The sequence below is a fragment of the Octopus bimaculoides genome, chromosome 14 (assembly GCF_001194135.2).
Source record: "Octopus bimaculoides isolate UCB-OBI-ISO-001 chromosome 14, ASM119413v2, whole genome shotgun sequence".
NCBI classification, from domain to species: Eukaryota; Metazoa; Mollusca; class Cephalopoda; order Octopoda; family Octopodidae; genus Octopus; species Octopus bimaculoides.
This window is the reverse complement of record NC_068994.1, coordinates 6773053-6773600: the sequence shown is the minus strand read 5'-3', so window position 1 is coordinate 6773600 and position 548 is coordinate 6773053.

The following is a 548-nucleotide window of genomic DNA, read 5'->3' as shown; positions in this document are numbered from 1 at the left end:
ATACATATATATGTTTGTGCGTCTGTGTTTTTCCACCCACCATCGCTTGACAACCGATGTCGGTGTGTTTAAGTCCACGAAATCTAGCGGTTCGGCAAAAGAGACTGATAGAATAAGTACTAGGCTTACAAAGAACAAGTCATGTGGTCGATTTGTTCGACTAAAGGTCGTGCTCCAGCATGGCCGCAGTCAAATGACTGAAACGTGTAAAAAAGTCATAGTGCATAACACACGCGTGAGCATATACCACCGGTTTCCAGCCATTTTAATATCGGGCCGCGGCCGAGAAAGTAAAACACAAATCGATTAAAGAAAAATGTTTTATACATATGTGAAGGGAAGACCGTGGTGGGGAGGCGGACGGATACTTCAGGGCTGCATGCGGCCTGAGGGGAGCCGCGGGTTGAGAACCGCTGACATATACACTTACACACAAGCGCATGAATTAGGAAAAGAAAAAGACATGTCTATGCCGACGAGAACCAGAACCAGAACGAACGAACGAACGAGATCTTAAGAAGTTTGGAAAGAACAGACGTAATGATGGA